The sequence below is a fragment of the Rhinopithecus bieti genome, unplaced genomic scaffold (genome assembly GCF_001698545.2).
Source record: "Rhinopithecus bieti isolate Rb0 unplaced genomic scaffold, ASM169854v2 scaffold_11565, whole genome shotgun sequence".
In the NCBI taxonomy this organism is placed as follows: Eukaryota; Metazoa; Chordata; class Mammalia; order Primates; family Cercopithecidae; genus Rhinopithecus; species Rhinopithecus bieti.
Window position 1 is genome coordinate 1,559,928 of NW_016807049.1, and position 21,887 is coordinate 1,581,814.

Below are 21,887 nucleotides of genomic sequence, written 5' to 3' on the forward strand. Positions count from 1 at the left end.
TTTTTTTTTTTTTTTGAGACCAAATCTCACTCTTATTGCACAGGCTGGAGTGCAGTGGCACGATCTCGGCTCCCTGTAATATCCGCCTCCTGGATTCAAGCGATTCTCCTGCCTCAGCCTCCCAAGTAGCTGGGATTACAGCCGCCCACCACTGTGCCCGGCTAATTTTTTGTATTTTCAGTAGAGACGGGATTTCACCGTGTTGGCCAGGCTAGTCTTGAACTCCTGACCTCATGTGATCCGCCTGCTTTGGCCTCCCAAAGCTCTGGGATTACAGGCGTGACCCAGGTCGCCCAACCAAGGTTTTTTTTTTTTTTTTTTTTTTTTTTTTTTTTTTTAGTTTTGTATTTCTATAAAGTCTTTGTACTGTACTTAAAGCTCACTAAATGTTCAGTAATGCTCATGTTCTGGTCTGTCTCCTCCAAAATTTTAATTTTTTATGTGCTTAATCTAGGTTTTGGTTTTTCTCCTCCCTCTGTCTCTGCCTGCTGGCACATATTAGTATACCACTATTATTCTTTCCTTGCTTATTCATGTTCCGATTCATATTCTGAGGTACCTGCAGTGAAAATAACCAGATTAGTGGCAGAATTAACAGAATCTTATACTTATGGGCAGTAGTTGAGCAGCAGCAGGTTGTGAATTCCACCATCAGAGCACCAAAGATACCCCGTTTGTTTTCCAGATCTTATCCTTCTCTTATCTATACAAAGGATTGAGATAGTCATTTAGCATCCCAGGTCTTTCAGAGTGGAAAGCCCAAGCTCATTCGTGCTGATAGATGTATAGATGCTGATAGATGTATAGATGCTGATAGGTATGGTATATAGATGCTGATAGGTATATAGATGCTGATAGATGGATAGATGCTGATAGGTGTATAGACTCTGATTGATGTATAGATGCTGATAGTTGTATAAATGTTCCCTTGGAATTAAATGGATGCGTTTTCCCCTGGGGTGACTAAGTTTTCATCAGGATACTCTCAGTTAAGAGCCATTCCTTAGGTATTTCCAGTACTGTCTGTAGGTCCTTACATGGCTCTGATATGTAACAAGATAGTCCTACTCCAGTTATTTTCATCAAGCCTCTCTCATATATTCCAGACACCAGCAGATACTTGACTGCTGGTTGGATCAAATCTGAATCAAATGCTTCATTTTTTTGTGCTATTCATACTTTTATAGTGTATCTGCCACTATAGGAATTGCTTCTATCTACTGGTTCCCACACAAATCTTACAGATCTTCTGAGAATCAGTTCATTTTAGTCTTTCCGGGAAGACTTCCCCTATTCAGTGTTCTTTCCTTCTTGAATTGGTCTTCTCTTTCCCTTAGTTCTACAGTTTAGAGACTTTATTTTGTTTGCTGCCTTAGCAGGGTTTAACACAAAGTTGTAACTCAATGCATATTAATTTCATAAATAAATAAATAAATTTATGCTACTATGAGCATTTCTGTGCAAGGTCTAATATGGGAAACATACATGTCACAGCATCTGGTACTGGGTGATGCACTTCATAAGAGAAACAGTATTTGTAACATATTTTGTAAGAAGTAGAAAGTGGTTGATCACTGGGAATCTTTTCTTTCTGTGCTCCTTCCCCTATTAATGTATTTATATAATTTTGCTAAAATATCATCGGCATAATGCGTAGGCTAAATGTGCTGAAATGACCTAATATCAAATTCTGTGTCTTAATCATCTATTTTATCCCCAGACCTTAGTACAGGCTGGGCAAATATTAGTGTGCATAAGAGTAGCACTTAGGGGCCCTGTTGAGATGATGATCCCCTGCCAGGCACGGTGGCTTACACCTGTAATCCCAGCACTTTGGGAGGCCGAGGCACGTGGATCATGAGGTCAGAGGACTAGACCATCCTGGCCAACATGGTGAAACTCAATCTCTACTAAAAATACAAAAATTAGCTGGGTGTAGCGGTGTGTGCCTGTAATCCCAGCTTCTCAGGAAGCTGAGGCACGAGAATCACTTGAACCCAGGAGGCAGAGGTTGCAGTGAGCCAAGATCGTAGCACTGGACTTCAGCCTAGCAACAGAGTGAGACTCCATCTCAAAAAAAAAAAAAAAAAAAAAAAGATGATTCCCTTGCTCCTTCCCTGAAAGTCTAATTCAGCAAATGTGATGCAAATCCCAAGTATCTGCATCCTTAATAAGTATCCCCAGGTGGTTGTGGTGCAGGCCATTAAAAACCACACCTGGAGACCCACTGGTTCAGTGCCTCAGTGAATATTTGTTGAAATTAATTAACACATCTAAGGAAGCTTCATCATTTATAAGACATCATTCTTTGAGACATAAGCTCAAGATTATTTTCTCTTAAAAGAGATTTTAAAAATACGTTTTCTCTATTAATGGAGATATAACTCTGACTTGAATCCTCCAGTGAAACATGCCAGGTGACTGATTGGGGTTGAGATAACGTATGTGATTCTGTGCAAGTAAAAGAGAAATACACCAGAAGAGGCAAATCCATAGAGTCAGAAAGTAGATTAGTGTTTGCCAGGGGCTGGGGGGAAAAAAGGGGGAGTGTCTCTTAATAAAATGAGGCTTTTGGGGTGAAATTGTTCTAAAATTAGATACTGATGATGGAGCAATCCTGAATACACTAATAACCATCGGATAGTGCATTTTAAAAGGATGAATGGTATTGTATCTAAACTGTATCTCAATAAAGCTATTATAAAAAAAGAAGCAAACCCAGTAAATCTCACACACACACACACACACACACACACACATACACACAAGAGGTGATGTGCAATGTTCCCATGGTCCTATAGAGAAATATGGAAATAGAAAAATTCCGCCCAACTTTTCTGTGTAAAGATAAAAACTGAATTTTCTTTCTTCAAAATGTTAATATTCTCCTTTTGGTTTATCTGAATTCTATCTAGTCATTTCAAAATGTTAGCATCTATCTTCCTCTTCTGCCTTTCGCTTAGCACTAACCAAAGATTATGAAGCCCATAGCTTTTCTTGTAGCTTGACAGTGAGTGGCAGAGTGGGCAGAAAGGAAGGATGTTTTCACGCATGCACTAAGCAAAGAGAACTTGTCTTTCTTTGTTATCAGCCAGCTTCATTGACAAGGAGCCCGTGTGTGTGTGTGTGTGTGTGTGTGTGTGTGTGTGTGAGTGTGTGTGTGAATTTGAGAGAAAGCAATGGTAAAGAAAGGGCTAGGTATTCTTTGAGGTTTATTTTTCTCACAATTGGTAGTAAACATTCAAAGGATGCTATGAGGGAGAGAGAGATAGAGAGAAACATTCTGGGTTTTCTTTATACCTTTGTATCTTTGACCTTTTCTTGAAATGCAAGCACAATAATAAATAGTAAGACAATACCTACTTGAAACTAATAAGACATTTGTTCCTATGTTTTACATATTTTATTGGAGAACAAACTTTAAAACAAAAGACTATTTTTATTATTTGTAGCCATAGAAAGATAATACTGGCATTAAATTGATATGTAGTGCCAGCCCTCCCTGGTGTGTAGGAATAAATGATCCCAAAGGGCTTTCTTCAACATGGGCAGAGCCCTGCTTACTAAACACACATATATTTATTAAATGGTCATGTTATTTACTGAGGAAGTCAGAGAAACTGAAAGTCTTATTTCCCAAAACTGTGATAAATGAAAGTCTTCAAAGTGAGAGTTGGAACATGACTAAATTGTGATGATTTTGTGGCTGCATGCTCCTGTGGAATTTCGGTGGTTTAGCAAGTGCAGTGAATTAGCTCTGAAATGTATAGGTAAATTGGTTATGAGTCTTAAGGGGAGGGTAGCTGTATATTGATATGTGTCCTATCTTTATCATTGGGAGACATCCCAATGGAGACATTCCAATTGTGGAATTACAATATTTTTGTATATTTTCATTATCAAATTTACATTATAGTAAAATTAATTTTGCTCACAATTACATAGATTTAGATAAATAGAAATAAGTGCATACTTGGCTACGTTTTACTAAGGGACACAAAAGAGGGAAAAAGATATTTCCTCTGCCCTTGATAACATATAACCTATGCCGTTGTGGGAAAAAACCCCGTGAAATAGTAATAAGAGTAATCATAACTACAATTCTAACCTCTGCATCTGCTCTAACTGGCCTTTCAAAGAATGTTATGTGTCTATTTCTACATGATGTAATTCTCTTTACTACATTGTGAAATAAATATGAATATTGTTCTTTTGAGCAAGTAGAAAGCAAGTTTCTAAAAACTTCCTGTCAGTCAGAGGACTAAGACGTGGAAGATCTAGAATTCAAATCCGTGTTCCCTTGACTACAGTGATTTTTCTCTTTTCTAAATGCAAACTGTCAGCTCAAAGTAATTAATTTAGTAAATGATTAATTAAACAAAAATCTACTGAGACTGTACTCTATGTCAGGTAGATGCTGAGGTTACAGATGGAAACTTCCATCTTCCTGGGATTTTCATTCAGTCCAATCTTTCCCTTTCCAGATTGCACTCTCCTGCTCATGGTTCATCCTTCATAAATACATAAGTGGAGAACTCCTTGTAAGCCAAGTCGGGGAGTACAACAGCTGTCTCCATCTCCTAATAGAGTCTACTAGACAGTGACAATGTCAGCTGCAAATGCAATGTTAGACAAATGCACAGGCTTCTGTGAGCACGTATCATTTGACAGCTACACTAGAAGTGAGGATAAACGGCAGGACAGAAGAGGCTGGACGTGAAAAAGTGCCGATGCCCTTCCAAGGCAGTCCTCAAGCTGCAAACCACTTCCTGTTCTTTGACAAGCCCTGTACATATTGCTCTTCTCTTTCCAAATACTTCGTTCTTTTCTGACTCTCAAACCTCTTGATGGAATAAAAATTAGAAACACCAGCCAGGCGCGGCGGCTCACGCCTGTAATCCCAGCACTTTGGGAGGCCAAGGCGGGTGGATCACGAGGTCAGGAGATCGAGACCATCCTGGCTAACAAGGTGAAACCCCGTCTCTACTAAAAATACAAAAAAATTAGCCAGGGGTGGTGGCAGGTGCCTGTAGTCCCAGCTACTTGGGAGGCTGAGGCAGGAGAATCACTTAAACCCGGGAGGCGGAGGTTGCAGTGAGCGAGATCGCACCACTGCACTCCAACCTGGGCAAAAAGAGGGAAACTCCATCTCAAAAAAAAAAAAAAAAAAAAAAAAAAATTAAAAACACCGTCTCTGTCCCCAGGGGCTTCAGTTACCTCTCCTTCTTCTGGGTGTGGCATGGATCCTCCACAGCAGTATTTGCGTGACCTTACACCTAGTAGCTTAATCATCTCTGATGTACACACAGTACAGAAGATAGTCCAGTTTTAAAGTGTGGCATCTGTACCCCACCTCCCCAAGAGGCATTGCTCCTACCTGTTAACTCTGACATATTTTTCAGGGGGATTCACCCTCCTTGTGTCAAGTCCTGATGGGGGGATTCACCCTCCATGTGTCAAGGAGTTTTGCTCTCTATATACAATCCGCAGAGACAGTGTTTCCCTTCCTCCTCTCAGACAGACACTGCTCACCATTAAGTTTCCCAGATGCTGCATTTGATGGTTCTGCCTTAGCTCAAAACATCTATTTTATGCTTTTTTCATCTTTTAAAAGTCATTCCGGTTAAGGAAAAATTTGTCTCTTCAAATTTCATAAGCAGAACATTAAAGAGGGATTCCTTAAGCCCTCATCCTAGCAAGGACTCCAGCATGTCATTTCACACATAGGCAGTCATTGCTTCTGCTGTGCAGAAAGCCAGATTCACTCCCGGGAACAGTTCCATCAGCTTCACGTCCACTTTTATATGAAAGTGCGGTGCTTTGTGTCTTCCCCATTTTCTTTCAGGGTGAACTCCTTTAACTCAGTGCTCTCAGCTCTCATGGATTGTGCTTTGAAGAACACCAGGACCCACACTTCTAAGCTAACACACAGGCTTTCTTTCTCACTCAGGTTGGAGACTAGCTCCTAGGTTCACATGTGAGCTATTCTAGGAGTAATCTCCGGATTGACTTATGTGGCCACTGGTCAAAATATGAGCAGCAGTTATTTTTTCATTTCTTAAACAAACTCAAGTTTACGTTTGTTTAGCTATCTATACTACAAATACTAATGACATTAAAACAATATTAAAGCATAGTTGCCTATATGCCTTCAAAAGGGAATACAGGCATATATTCTGTCAGAGCTTCAGTGAAGACACTGTATTCAACTGCTACCATACAACAAAAGTATTTTTAAATAACAGACTTCATTTTTTAAGATAATTTCAGATTTATGAAAACAATTGAAAACATATAGAGTTTCCTCATATCTGCTCCCATAATTAACATCTTATGTTGGTGTGGTATATTTGTTACCATTAATGAACCAATATTGATACATTATAGTTAACTAAAATCCAGTTTGTTCAGATTTTTTTAGTTTTGCCTAGTGTCCTTTTCCATTCCAAGACCCCATCCTGGTTATCACATTATGTTTAATAGTCATATCATTTTAGACTCCTTTTGGCTGGAATAGTTTCTCAACCTTTCCATGCTTTTGATGACCTTGACAGTTTTGAGAAATACCAGTCAAGTACTTTAGAGGATACCCTTGTCTTGGAATTTGCCTGACATTTTTCTCATAATTAAACTAGAGTAATGGGTTTTTATGAGGAAGATCACAAAGATAAAGTGTCAAGTCGATCATACCCTACTACCAAACAGGAAGATTCAGAAACCAAGTTGAAGGGAGAATCCCCAGCACTTAGAGGGCAGCAAAGATCATAGCAATGCCAACCGTCAGCAGTTGGAGGCCACAGACCTCAGCCCACTGCATATTCTAAGGATGAGGAGTGCCAAGGAGGACTTGACATACCAGGCACTGGTTAGAACAACTCTGCACTCACAAAAAGGAGAAGAGCTGCAGCAAGATCACCATCTGTAGTGGCCTCAGTCTCCCAGGGCAAGTGGGTCCCTACCAGGAGCTGATGCAGAGTGATGGACAGAATGAACCCTTCTTATGCTATAGTCAAGAGACTCGCTCCCTTCCCTGGGGGTGCAGATATACTGGTGGGACTGGCCAGGTACCATCTGGTGCAAGTGCTTAAGCAACACAAAGAAGTTCACCACGTACCAGAGCATGGGAAAGTTTATCCTAATAAGTAAGAAGAATCTGGGACCAACTTCCATATTGGGGAATGTTCCAGACCCAGAGCCTCGATTCAGCAAAGTCATAGAGTAGGACAGGTGGTGATGGCTTCTTCCCCAACAACAAATCAAGAAACATATTGTTAGCATGACTTACCACTGTTGACGTTGACCTTGGCCACCTGGCTAAAGTAGTGTTTATCAGTTTTCTCCACTGCAATCTTTTTTGCCTTCCTTTTCTATAGAGACTTTTGTGGAACAAAGTCATTATCTGCAGCCCACATTTTAAAAGGACAGATTTATGCAGAGTATATGCATAAATTGTGCAGAATTTGTCTGCAATGGAAATTTGTCTCTTCTTCCCGATTTATTTATACAGTCAGCCTTCTCTTTCCCCAGGGACTGCATCAGCAGATTCAACCAACCATGGATAGAAAATATTCGGGAAAAAAATACAGAAATAAAACATAATACAAATTAAAAAATACAATATAACAACTATTTGCATAGCATTTGCATTGTATTATATATTATAAATAATCTAGAGATGATTTAAAGTATACAGGAGGATGTTCCTAAGTTATATGCAAATACTACATAATTTTATATGAGAGACTTGAATATCTGCAAAATTTGGTACCTGTAAGAGGGTTTTGGAATCAATGCCCATGGATACTGAGGGATGACTGTATAGTCAGTCTATTCAGTATTTGTTTATATTATGTGCACATCATATATGTATAATGTGTGTGTATGTGTATATATATGTGTGTGTGTATATGTGTATGTGTGAACCATATTGTCTTTTCTTTCTTTCTTTTTTTTTTTTGAGACAGAGTCTCGCGCGGTCGCTCAGGCTGGAGTGCAGGGGCGTGATCTCGGCTCACTGCAAGCTCCGCCTCCCGGGTTCCCGCCATTCTCCTGCCTCCGCCTCCTGAGGAGCTGGGACTACAGGCGCCGCCACTACGCCGGGCTAATTTTCTGTATTTTTAGTAGAGACGGGGTTTCACCGTGTTAGCCAAGATGGTGTCGATCTCCTGACCTCGTGATCCGCCCGCCTCGGCCTCCCAAAGTGCTGGGATTACAAGCGTGAGTCACGGCGCCTGGCCCCATTTTGTGTTTTCTATTTGTTATTCTCTGTTTCTTTTTTCAATTGAACAGATTTAAGCCTATTTGTAGAGTGGATGTTATGTTCACAGCAAAATTAAGAGAGAGATACAGAGGTTTCTCGTATATCCCAGGTACCTACATGCAGCCTGCCCCATTATCAACCCCATCAGAGTGGTAAATTTGTTACAATTGATCAGTCTATATTGATACATCATTATCAACTGAATTCCGTGGTTTACAGTAGAGTTAATTCCTGGGTTTGAACATTCTTTGCATAAATGTGTAATTACATGTATCCACCATTATAGTATCCTACGGAGTAGTTTCACTGCCCTAAAAGTCTGTGCTCTGGCTATTCATCCTTTCCTCCCCTTTGACCCTTGGGAACCACTTTTTTTCCAGAATGTCGTATAGGTGGAATCATGTAGTATATAGACTTTTCAAAATGGCTTCTTTCACTTAGATATATACATTTACGTTTCTTCTGTGTCTTTGCCTGGCTTGATAGCTCATTTCATTTTAGTGCTGAATAATATTTCATTGTCTGCATGTACTTCATTTTATCCATTCACCTACTGAAGGACATCTTGGTTGCTTCCAAGTCTTGACAATTTATAAATAAAGCTTCTATATAAACATCTGTGTGCAGGTTTTTCTAAAGCCTTAAGTTTTCATAAAATATCAGAGTGTAATTGTTGGCTTAGATGGTAAGATTATGTTTAGTTTTATTAGAAATTGAAAAACTGTCTTCCAAAGTATCTGTGTGAGCACTTTATGATTCCATTTTCTCTCTTCTCTTTGCATGTTATTTTATTTTACCCTACATCTTGCAGTATACCATTAACTAATCCAAGTCCACATTCAAATACCACTATACCACTTCATGAGTAGTACAGATAACTTAAAACACAGTATTTTCAATTCTTCCCTGTATTTATTATGCTATTACTCGAGTCATTTCACTTATTACATACTGTAATCACATAATGCATTAGTACCATGATTACTTTGAACAAAATTATCTACTGTATCAATAATAATTTTAAAAATAAATTATTTGCCTTCTGTTATTCTTTCTCTAAATATTTTCCTTCATTTGTGTAGCTCTAAGTTTCTGACCCATATCATTTTCCTTCTTGCAGAACTTCTTTTAACATCTTACAGGGCTGATTTGCTTACAATGAATTTCTTACTTTTTGCTTTTCTAAGAAGGTATTTCTCTTTCACTTTTGAAGGATAATTTTGCTGGTTTTAGAATTCTAGGTTGTTTTTTTTTTTAGTGTAGCTCTTTGCATGGTTTCTCATGAGTAGACAATATTTCTCATCCATTTTCTTTACTGGTAAGCCATTTTTTTCTCTGGCTTTTTTCATTGTATTTGAAATGAAATACAATGAATACAATGTTGGGCTTCCACAGTAGGATACGGCATGCCTAATTGTAGATTTTTGGGGAGGAATTATTCTGTTTGGTGTTGTCTGAACTTCCTGAATCTGTGAATGAACATATGTCATTAACTTTGGAAAGTTTTCAGCCATTATTACTTCAAATATATCTTGTGCTCTATTCTTTCTTTTCCTTCTGGTATTTCAAGGTATAATATACCTTTAGAATTTGTCTTGCAGCTCTTGGATCCTCTATTGCCTCATTATGTTTTTCTCTTTCTAGTTCAGCTTGTGAAATTTCTGTTGACATTGCTTTGAGTTCCTGTATTTTCTTGATAGGTCCATCCAAAGACATTCTTCATTTGTAACTATGTTTTGTATTTCCAGCATTTCCTTTTGATTCTTTCTTAATGTTTCATTCTTTCTGCTTATATTATCCATGAGTTTTGCTTTTTCTATTAGAATTTTTATTGTATTAATTATAGTTATCTTAAATCCTTAACCGATAATTCCAAATTTGGTATTATATTTGAGTCTGATTCTGAGGTTTGCTTTGTCTCATCAGATTGTATTTTCTCTTCCCTGTTAGCCTATCCTTATAATTTTTTTGGAAGTTGGGTATGACATACTGAATTACAGGAATAGGGTAAAAGCGGCTTTCAGTGTGAGTTTTTATGTTTGTTGAGGTAGGAGCTTGGCTGTGCATAGTATTTCCAAAGGCTGTAGATTCTAGGATCTGCAAATTCCTCTAGTGTCCTTGTTTTTGTCTCTCATGTTGTCTTTGAGTTTCCCCCAAGAACTTCTTAGAGTCTGTGTCTTACAGTTCTTTCATCTGTATCCACTGGTATCAGATTGGAGCTACTTGGTGTAGTGGTAAGGAAAGGATAAGGGGAAGGAGCTCCAAGTGTTAATTAATTTTAGGATTAAAGCTGTCTTTTAGTAGGCTTCGGGCCTGGGGTGTGACCTTTACAAGTATATTTAACATGTTTCTCCCTGATTTTCTCACACTAGGTGACTCTAGAGTGGCCTGGAGTTGGGTAATTGCCCTTCCTCTGGAGAGCTGGCCTTCATTATGGAACGTGTATTTCCAAATGGCCACTTTTACCTCCTCCTGCCAGAGCCAGGAAGGGATTTTTTATTTTTTCATTCTTTACCATGAGAATATAGTAGGATTCCTGGAGGTAAAATGTATAAAAGTGTGGGGTCCCCTTAAGATGGAAACCATTCAGGGGTTTTCTTTCTCAATCTAACCCACACTCAGACTCAAGAAATCAATATCAAAATTACAATGTAAGTGTTCCTGCCAGTGTCTGGGTAAGGTGGTTTCTGCTCCAAGTTAGCTGCTCTGTGCTGTGATTCTCTACATTCATTTGTCTACAGAATGTGGGGTAGCAGTTTGCCATGTGACCTTAAATCTCAGATGAGTCTTAAAAGTCATTGATTTTTAGTAAGTAACCCTTTTTTTCTCATTGTAAAAATGGGATTGATGCCTTCTGAGCTCTTGTATGACTGAGCTGAAGTCAGAAGTATCGAGAAGAGATTTTTAAGTAACCAATTTATTTCAGTTGGAAGAACAACACAGGCAATGTTCACCTTTTTATGATTACAGCTTTACCTTAAAGTCACGTATTTTCATCTGACCCACATCATCATAAATTTAATTTACAGAGCTTACACAAATATTTCAGTTAAATTAATTTTAAAAAATCTCAAACACTGACATTCTATTACTGATTGAAATTTCCATTTTGATTAAATGGAACTTCAAAATTAAGAGGATAACTACTTACCCTTATTTGATACTTTATATACTTATAATAATATAGCGTCTCATATAGTTTGACATATTTTAAATAACACACTCCATTCTGTATTTGTTCCAAGGTTAGGACCTATCTGTTTCGTATTTGTTCCAAGGTTTATAGAACCTATGTGTTTCAGTTGTTCCATTTATACAACAGCACAAAAATTATTAACCTCCTTCACTAGCTGGCTGTGAAGGACACATGGTAATCTTGATGTGAAACACTGTGCAGATAGAAACTACCGAGGACAGCCTTGATAATACAGGCAGTAACCTCCAGTCCAACACATCATGTGCTCTCTGTGCTGGATAAATGCCTATGTTCTTACTCAAAATTATATTTACTTCAGTTAGCAACTTTCAAAATATCCACTCGGATTCATTAGAGATTCCACCTGATGTTCAATTCTTACATTGTCAGCAGATAACCCCAAACTATAAAATGAAGGCCAAGTAGAAAAGTTATTACCAAAACTAAATTTTGTACATGCTTAGCCGTAGAATGCCCTCATCATTAGACTCTGATACTTCTCTTGCATTTGGCCGATAGTAGCCCCATTTCTCTCCTCCAAGCTAGTTACCCATCTGCTCCCCCAACTTTTGATTCGAAATGACAGGATGATTTTTTTAAAGCTTTGCAGTGATATATTTTGTGTTATATGAGATAACATATACAGTGCACTTATCGAGACACATGAGTAAAATATACACTGCAGCCTGGAATGGGGATTATAGTTTACTTTTGGATCCTGCATACACAAAAGAAATGAGTGGAGTTTTCTCTTATGTCATTTTTTGTCTACGTGTGCTGAGAAATACCTCACTCCCCTCAAAAAGATGAAGAACTAGACATGTGCATTATGTGTTCAGTTTTTACAGTTGTTGAGAGGCACATAAAGGGTATACAGAAGTGACAGAATATCATCATTTGTGGAATGTATTGTTATGTTTAAATTCATAGTCTATAGTATATAGTACCCTTTTAGGGTAAATGTATATAAAGCTTTAGCCATTTTACTAATCTCATCAGTAAGAAGCTAAATCTAGAAATTTTATTTTGGTGATTGTACATCATAGTATCTTAACAGACTACTGACCTGAAGTACTTTGGAGGCAGTTAACACATTTCATAATTTGAAGCTTAAGGCAAGTTTTGAGAAGGGACCATCAAGAAAAAAACTGACCTTTGACTCGCTCACTGCCCTGAGGGAGAGTGCAGGGATTGAGCACTCAATTCCTTCTTCTGTTTAGCTGCCTCTGAGACCTAGGTATAATTATTATGCATGCAAGTCCTCTTTTTTTGGAAAAATATATAGTACCCTTTTAGGGTAAATGTATATAAAGCTTTAGCCATTTTACTGATCTCATCAGTAAGAACCTAAATCTAGAAATTTTATTTTGGTGATTGTACAGTTAAAAAAAAAAAAAGATTCCATAGAAGAAGATAAAGTAATTGTAAAGAAAATTACTATGATGTTTTCTTGGGTACAAAAAATATCAGGAAAAGTATTTGATGATATTTGTGAATTATTCTGTTAATTCTACATCATACCTGTAGAACATATCAGAATGCGTTTATCCATGATCTTTATTACATTTACTTTTCTAAACTCCTCTCTATCAAAGAAAGATAAACCCTGAAAACTATCTTACTTATTTGTCAGTAGTATCTTATGTAGAGTCTGTTAATAAGAGGTATATTAGCCCATTTTCACACTGCTGTAAAGACACTATCTGAGGCTGGGTGATTTATAAACAAAGAAGGTTTAATTGACTCACAGTTCCACATGGCTGGGGAAGCCTCAGGAAACTTACAATCATGGTGGAAGGCGACCCAGGCACCTTCTTCACCAGGCAGCAAGAGATAGTGTGAGCATGTGAAGGAGGAACTGCCAAACACTTATAAAACCAGCAGACCTCATGAGAACTCACTCACTATCACAGGAATAGCATGGGGAAAACAACCCCCATGGTTCAATTACCTCCCTCCGTTGACAAGTGGGGATTGCAATTCAAGATGAGATCTGGATGGGGACACACAGCCAAGCATATCAAGAGGCAATCAGCATTACAGCAAGATATAAGGTGGAAGAAAAGGGGAAGCTATTAATCTTAAATTTTTACATGATGCCTGATTAGATTATCCAATCTCATTCTGGAATCACAAAACAGAATAACACCACATTGGGTGTGTGAAGGAAGAGAGGGTAGATATCCAGAAATATCCGTATTTCTGGATATTTACATAGCATCAATAATGCATTTTCAGAAATTGTGGACTTGTGTTCTGATCATGTAGATAAATGTCTTCTCTGAAAAATTCAAGTGGACTTAGTGAAGGAAGAATCCTCTGGAATTGTTTAAGGTAGTCAGAATTTTCCAAGTGCTCCAGAGAATCTGGCATTCTTCTTTGAGCTGTGTTTTGCAGAATTTTCTCCATTTATATTCTGCAGATTTTAATCTGTACCTTTGAGCTTCTAATCTGAGGTTTTCCTCACATACAAAACAAACAAAAAAGAAAATCATTTGACAATTCTAAACACACAGCATTTCTTCAATAAATAGTTAACTATCAGTATAAAATTTAAGGTTGTATTTTAAAAGCTGAGATTATTGCTTCAGCAAAATTTAAATTGAGGTTGTGTTTTCATTTTGTATATTTTTTAACTGCCTCTTTTTTGATGTAATAGTCAAAATTTAATTTGAATTAGAATAAATTATTCAGCTGAATGCATTCTAATTTGATTAGCTAAGAAACATTTAACTTTTTTGTTGTTGTTTTTGTTTTTGTTTTGTTTTGTTTTTTGAGATAGAGTCTCTCTCTGTCACCCAGGCTAGAGTGCAGTGGTATGATCTAGGCTCACTGCAACCTCCGCATCCCAGGCTAAAGCGATTCTCCTGCCTCAGCCTCCCGAGTAGCTGGGATTACAGTTGTGTGCCACTACCGCCCAGCTAATTTTCGTATTTTTAATAGAGACGGGGTTTCACCATGTGGGCCTGGCTGGTCTCAAACTCCTGACCTCAAATGATCCACTCACTTCGGCCTCCCAAAGTGCTGGGATTGCAGGCATGAGCCGTCACACTTGGCCAGAAACATTTAATGTTCATAAGAACATGTTTGTTTTCTTCATTCATGGTTATATGCCTATCTTTCTTCCCTTTCTTCAATTGAGTGTACTGCTAATACTGATGGCAACAAATGCTGATTATTAGAGATAAGAGGTCTAACCTCTGTATGTGTAGTATTTGTTGAAGATTTCATTTTGTGTAAGAATAAATGAAAGTGTACACAATTAATAATAATAATAATCACCTTTCTTGATGACCACAGAGCCTTCAGGACAATATATGTTTCAGTTGCTTCTCTCGTGAATGAGAAGTCTGGGTGAGAGAAGTGTTAAGAATTTGATCTGGTATGTGTTCAAGAAAAATGTCTCATTTCAATCATTTTATTGTTTTTGTATTTGTAAGGACAGATATCCAGCATATATGGGTTATTGTTTGCCATCTATGAGTTTTTGGACTTTGAAGGATAGTTGGTTTGGGGAAATGGAAGGTTAAATTACTCTGGTTAGGACTATAACAGTTTGCAGCTGACAGCCAGAAAAGAGTACAAAATGCAAAGAAAACATGTAGTAAATGAGAACCAAAGAAGAATGTGGCCAGAGAAAATTCCCATGGCAGCAAATGGTGGATGGATTTTAAAACAAGAACTCTTTGAGGTCAGGGATTATGTTTTATTAATTTCTTTATCTCCAGCTCCTAACTAAATGCTGATCATTTACTAGAACCTAGGTAAACGTTTGTCGAATTAAGTCAATTGAAATCACTTATTGCATTTATACAATGCCTCATTAGGTCAATAATTCTTCCTGTTTACATATGATGATATCAAGACTCCAAAAAAAAAAAAAAACCTAACAGGCAACAAAACTGAGATAAATTGGGATTCAAATCTAATCTTAATAAATCAAAAACATAGTATTTTCACTCTACCAATGGATTTCAAAACATGTCTTCAGTCCTGTGGGAAAGTTGAAAACAGAAGGGTTCCATGGTTAAAGATTTTTAGGAAATTCCATACATATTACTGCTCCTCCTGAACTTTTGTAAGGCATGTTAAGATACTAAAATCTCTGCTGAAACTTTTTGTTTCACATTTGTTCTAACTTTGTTTCTGTCAGCATTTCTTAAAAAGGCTTTAGCAAAGCTTTCATATTGTTTTTAGAAAGGTTTTTAAAATGTGTAGTGATAATGGCAGAAAAAATTCACTATTCTCATAGTAAAAGAAATTATATCACTGGCTAAAAATATGATGAAATATCATAGCCATTACTATGGAAATAATTGTAGCTCACAAGAAGCTATTAAGAGAGTATAAACTAATGATTTGTAAGTTTTCAATACTTGTAAGAGTATTTAATTATAATATTTAATTTAATTATAATAATTAAGAGCTTAATTATCTATCTACATCCATATTTTCTGAAATAGATAGAATCTATAGTTAGAAACATACATTCTTGGCGTCCACTACTTCCCTGAAATTAAATACACAGAAAATATAGATTATTTTTTCTTTATTTGTGCAAATATTTGTCATTCAATTGTATTATCAATGTTAATACTTGGGATTACAAAAGTCTTTTTTCATTTGAGGCATTCATTCTGATTAAGTGTTGTATCATGCAGAGCTCTTTGTCTTGACTGAAATTCAAAAGGTTAAACAGTAGGTGAAATTAGAAATACTACAATCATTAATGAAGGCATTGAAAGCTAATTAATTGTTTCCTGTGTAAATAGTTGGGTTGTAGAACTTGTACTTTCTGAATGGTTAGTTCTCTGTAAAATGCAAAATTAAAAAATTCTTTTACAGACAAAGTGTTTGACAATCGCAGGCTTATATCCTCATTATTGATAAAACTTGGAGAGAGAAATCCACAAGACACACTCATAATGAAGTGATAGCATAGCCCACTTAATGTTAACATCAGACAAAGTCACAACGATTTATCCTAAATTATGTTAAGTTGATTTGGAATAAGACAGTTTATTTTAATAGAAATTAAGCAAACCAGAAAAAATATATATCAGGATTCTGGAATTTGCAGCACATCATATACATTTTTTTCCCGAAGAAATCCTGTCATATCCACCAAAACTTCCCAAGTTACATAGGAAAAAATACAACTCACTTTGCCTTCGGGAGAATGTCTTATTTTCTTAATAAAATGTATTCATTGATTTTTATTAAACAAATATGTACATTAAATATTTATCATGTGCAGAATTGCTCTATGATAGGAATTGAGGAGTAAAAATGGAAATTAATAAAGAGATATTGATTGAACAGCTATAATTGTTGAGATTAACTTTAGGCTATTTTTAAGGTACATAATGATATATTTGCAACCTATGAAAGAGGCTTTGCTGTGGGACACAGTGCCTGACACATGTGTGAGACATTCAATAAATTATCATTGACAGGTGAATAGTAAAAACATTAAAAAACCAATCTAACAATATAAAAATGCAAAGAGTAATTACTAAGGACAGTGAGCTATCAAAGTGGATTGGAACACAAAAGATCTTCAAATAGAAGAGGGGCTTAACTACTGTTTTGAGGGTGAGAGGAGTTTTGGTATGGGTAATAAGAAAACTTTGGAAGGCAGAGACTAATGCTTATAACAGAAATATTTAGAGAGATATGTAGTAGGTTGGAGTAAGGGGAGGAAGATAGCAAATGATGGTTGTTGGACAGTAGTGGAAGATAGCAGGTTGGAAATTGAGATTATAAATATATATTAAGAAATTTTAAAGAGGAATTTAAATGAAAGGCAGGAAAATCGAATAAGATATGGATCTTAGAGTTTGAACATTTTATTTTTTTCAAGAAAGCAGGCGCAATTCCATTCACTAAGAAATGCTCTTTAAGACTAAATTAGAGTTTGGTAAATTACTAGACAATGAATAGGTTTGAGAAGCTCTTCTGGAAATGCAGGACTGATGTGAATGAGGGCCTAATGAAAGGGAGTACCAGGTAGTGTGCAAGCTAGTTAGACAGAAGGTGGGGATAGATGTGAGCACATTTCAAAGACAAATGTCACGGGACTTAACAAATTACTAAGATTATTCATATAGCAAATTTTACTGAATATAAGGTTGATACAAAGTAATCAAGTTCATTTCTACTCAAGCTATTAAAAGAAAATATTGCTTAAAATAGGAATAATCAAAAAAATACTTAAAAAATTAAGAGGTAGAGGAAGCAGCAGGAAAAGCCCTGTGGGCTCTCTGGGTCCTCTAGGAAGCCATTTCTCCCTTGCCTTACAGGGGTCCTTAGGGAGGACTGCCAGAGGTATGGGGAAAAGACCATAAGGAGAAGGACACCTCCAACTGAACTTTGTAACAATTGCAACTGAATGTTAAGTCTCCTGGCCGGAACTCAGGGAGTGGGTAAATCTGGTGTGTTGACTCCATAGGCAGGGAGGCACAAAAGCCCTATTTGCTCTTACAGCTGGGAGGCTGGTGAACTCCTCAGCCCTGCTCACCCACTGCCTGGAAACCGACTCAGCGCTGTTGGTAGGGGCTTGAGGCTGGCCTTTAGGGTTGTATGGAAGCTGAATGAAGCCTGTGACTTCTGGCTTTCCCCACTTCCCTGACAACCTGCATGACACCGTAAAGGTAGCCACAATCCTCCTGGGATCATAACTCTATTGAACTGAGAACCACATCCTCATCCCCACAGCAGTTGCAGCAAAAAAGACCCACCCAAGGAGAGTCTGAGTTCAGACATACCTAGCCCTGCCCCATCTGATGGTCCTTCCCTACACACCCTGGTAGCTGAAGACAAAGGGCATATACTCTTTGTAGTTCTAGGCCCCAGCCCACTGCCTGATCATCCCTACACTGCCATAACTGATTGCTCTCGAAAGCACCAGCCAACCAGCACAAAATAGTGCATTAAGCAACCAAAACTAAGGACCCTCACAGAGTACATTTAGCTCCCTTGCAACCTCCCCAGAGCAGGTGCTAGTATCCTGGGCTGAGAGACCTGGAGATGGTTCACATCACAGGACTGTGCAGACAACCCCAGTACCAGCCTAGAGTCTGATAGACCTATTGGGTGGCTAGATCCAGAAAAGAGATAACCATCACTATAGCTCCACTCTCAAGAAGCCACATCTTTAGGAAAAGGGTGAGAGTACTACCTCAAGGGAACGCCCCATGGGACAAAAGAATCTGAATAGCAACCTTGAACCCTAGACCTTCCCTCTGACATAGCCTACCCAAATGAGAAGGAACCAGAAAACAATTCTGGTAATATGACAAAACAAGGTTCTTTGACACACCCCAAAATCACACTAGCTCACCAGCAATGGATTCAAACTAAGAAGAAATCTCTGATTTACCTGAAAATAATTCAGAAGGTCAGTTATTAAGCTAATCAAGAAGGCACAAAGAAAGATGATGTCCAAGTTAAGGAAATCAAAAAAATGATACAAGAAATGAGGGGAGAAATCTTCAGTGCAATATATAGCATAAATAGAAACAGTCACAACTTCAGGAAATGATGGATGCACTTAGAGGAATGCAAAGTGTTCTGGAAAGTCTCAGTAATAGAATTGAACATGCAGAAGAAAGAACTTTAGAGCTTGAAGACAAGGTTTTAAATTAACCCAATCCAACAAAGACAAATAAAAAAGAAAAAATGAGCAAAGTATCAGGGAAGTTTGGGATTATGTTAAATGACTAAACCTAAAATAATTGGTGGTCCTGAGGAAGAAGAGAAATCTAAAAGTTTGGAAAACATATTTGAGGGAATATTTGAGGAAAACTTCCTTGGCCTTGCTCAAGAAGTTCAAAGAACACCTGGGAAATTCATGCAAAAGATAATCACCTAGGCACATTTCACCAAGTTATCTAAAGTTAAGACAAAGGAAAGACTCTTAAGAACTGTGAGGCAAAAGCCCCAGGTAACTTGATAAAACCTAAAAGAAGAAAAGCATTTGACAAAATCCAGCATCCGTTTATGATGAAGACTCTCAGCAAAACTGGAATACAAGAGACATACCTCAAGGTAATAAAAGCCATCTGTGATGAACCCACAGCCAACATACTACTAAATAGAGAAAAGTTGAAAGCATTCCCTTTGAGAACTGGAACAAGACAAGGATGCCCACTGTCACCACTTCTATTCAAAAGTACTGGAAGTCACAGCCAGAGCAATCAGACAAGAGAAAGAAATAAAGGGTATCCAGGTTGGTAAAGAGTAAGTGGAACTGTTGCTGTTTGCTGATTATATAATTCTATACCTGGAAAACCCTACAGACTCATCCATAAAGCCCTAGAACTGATAAATGAATCCGGCAAAATCTCAGGATACAAAGTTAATATATGCAAATCAGTAGCTCTGTTTTACACCCACAGTGACCAAGCTGAGAATCAAATCAATAACTCAACTCCTTTTCTAATAGTGGCAAAAAAACAAAATACTTAGGAATATATCTAACCAAGGAGGTGAAAGACCTCTACAAGGAAAACTACAGAACACTGCTGAAAGAAATCATAGATGACACAACAAATGGAAACACATCTCATGCTCATAGATGAGTAGAATCAATAATGTGAAAATAAGCATACTGCCAAAAGCAGTCTACAAATTCCATGCAATTCTCATCAAAATACCATCATCATTCTTCAAAGAACTAGAAAAAAACAATCCTAAAATTCATGTGGAACCAAAAAAGAGCCCACACAACCAAAGCAAGACTAAGCACAAAGAACAAATCTGGAGGCATGACATTACCTGATTTCAAACTATACTATAAGGCCATAGTCACCAAAACAACATGGTACTAGTATAAAATAGGCACATAGACCAATGAAACAGAATAGAGGGCCCAGAAATAAAGTCAAATACTTACAGCCAACTGATCTTCAACAAAGCACACAAAACATAAAGTGGGGAAAGGACACCCTATTCAACAAATGGTGCGGAGATAATTGACAAGTAATATGTAGGAGAATGAAACTGGATCCTCATCTCTCACCTTATATAAAATCAAATCAAGATGGGTCAAAGACTTATGTCTAAGACATGAAACTATAAAATTCTAGAAGATAACATTGGAAAATCCTTCTAGACATTGGCTTAGGCAAGCATTTTATGATGAAGAACACAAAAGCAAGTGCAATAAAACAAATATAAACAGCTGGAACTTAATTAAACTAAAGAGTTTCTGCACAGCAAAAGAAAAAGTCAGCAGAGTAAACAGACAACCCACAGAGTGGGATAAAATCTTCACAATCTATACATNTCATTGACAGGTGAATAGTAAAAACATTAAAAAACCAATCTAACAATATAAAAATGCAAAGAGTAATTACTAAGGACAGTGAGCTATCAAAGTGGATTGGAACACAAAAGATCTTCAAATAGAAGAGGGGCTTAACTACTGTTTTGAGGGTGAGAGGAGTTTTTGGTATGGGTAATAAGAAAAACTTTGGAAGGCAGAGACTAATGCTTATAACAGAAATATTTAGAGAGATATGTAGTAGGTTGGAGTAAGGGGAGGAAGATAGCAAATGATGGTTGTTGGACAGTAGTGGAAGATAGCAGGTTGGAAATTGAGATTATAAATATATATTAAGAAATTTTAAAGAGGAATTTAAATGAAAGGCAGGAAAATCGAATAAGATATGGATCTTAGAGTTTGAACATTTTTATTTTTTTCAAGAAAGCAGGCGCAATTCCATTCACTAAGAAATGCTCTTTAAGACTAAATTAGAGTTTGGTAAATTACTAGACAATGAATAGGTTTGAGAAGCTCTTCTGGAAATGCAGGACTGATGTGAATGAGGGCCTAATGAAAGGGAGTACCAGGTAGTGTGCAAGCTAGTTAGACAGAAGGTGGGGATAGATGTGAGCACATTTCAAAGACAAATGTCACGGGACTTAACAAATTACTAAGATTATTCATATAGCAAATTTTACTGAATATAAGGTTGATACAAAGTAATCAAGTTCATTTCTACTCAAGCTATTAAAAGAAAAATATTGCTTAAAATAGGAATAATCAAAAAAATACTTAAAAAATTAAGAGGTAGAGGAAGCAGCAGGAAAAGCCCTGTGGGCTCTCTGGGTCCTCTAGGAAGCCATTTCTCCCTTGCCTTACAGGGGTCCTTAGGGAGGACTGCCAGAGGTATGGGGAAAAGACCATAAGGAGAAGGACACCTCCAACTGAACTTTGTAACAATTGCAACTGAATGTTAAGTCTCCTGGCCGGAACTCAGGGAGTGGGTAAATCTGGTGTGTTGACTCCATAGGCAGGGAGGCACAAAAGCCCTATTTGCTCTTACAGCTGGGAGGCTGGTGAACTCCTCAGCCCTGCTCACCCACTGCCTGGAAACCGACTCAGCGCTGTTGGTAGGGGCTTGAGGCTGGCCTTTAGGGTTGTAT